General features: G+C 56.4%; 1 non-coding gene across 1 annotated transcript; it reads left to right on the plus strand.

Annotated features, from left to right (window-relative positions):
• Nucleotides 1-199: 199 nt before the first annotated feature.
• On the plus strand, nt 200-271 carry Trnac-gca (transfer RNA cysteine (anticodon GCA)). Its single transcript has one exon. It is a non-coding gene; the product is annotated as a tRNA-Cys (tRNA).
• The last annotated feature ends 576 nt before the right edge of the window (nt 272-847 follow it).

An 847-nucleotide genomic window follows, 5' to 3' on the forward strand; every position in this document is an offset into this window, starting at 1 on the left:
ATATAGCTCAGTGGTAGAGCATTCGACTGCAGATCGAGAGGTCCCCGGTTCAAACCCGGGTGTCCCCTTCGACGTCTCTTTTTCACGCAATTTTTGTTGGGTCGTGGACTCGACTGCGCGTCGTTGCATGAGCTTAAGATCGCCGTGAAAAAGCCCCCCTCAACACAAAGTTACTACCACGTTTCATTGTTCGTATGAAGGGGATATAGCTCAGTGGTAGAGCATTCGACTGCAGATCGAGAGGTCCCCGGTTCAAACCCGGGTGTCCCCTTCCACAAATATTTTTATGCCCATTTTTTGAAAGTTTAATTGGTGCCTCTCACTTTCCTAAATCTGTATCAGTACCGGGAGGCTGATCAACCCCGCTCACTTCTCTAGTCATGCTGCACCGCACGCACGACTGCGAGCGGGCCTGCCTATCACCCCTGTCCACGGCGCCTGGGGCCGAGCGAGTAGGCAACCCACCCGCACTCGTGTGTGCGGGACAGCATAACTACAGAAGTGAGCGGGTGAGCTCTTGCTTAAGACGATGCGGCACATTTCTGAAGCACGCCATTGACAGGCTGCGGTTGATTGCCTGCCCGTTGGTTCACATAGTTCACATACAAGTGCTCCGGATGGCCGCCGCCGCAGTTCGACGATCCACGTCGACGGCGACCATGGCCCACGTAGAGTCCCCGCGCGCCACGCCACGCGCGCACAACGCCCTATCCGCTCGGACAGCAGAGGTGGAGGGGGGAGCTCTCGAAGGCTACAAGGGCTGGCTGGCTGATGGACCCTTTCCTTTTGTAGTTTACTGTGCCGCATTATGTACCTGTGGGAGGGTTGCCTATTGGCTCGGGGCCGT

This window comes from Frankliniella occidentalis, unplaced genomic scaffold (assembly GCF_000697945.3).
Source record: "Frankliniella occidentalis isolate FOCC.00 unplaced genomic scaffold, Focc_3.1 Scaffold205, whole genome shotgun sequence".
Taxonomy (NCBI): domain Eukaryota; kingdom Metazoa; phylum Arthropoda; class Insecta; order Thysanoptera; family Thripidae; genus Frankliniella; species Frankliniella occidentalis.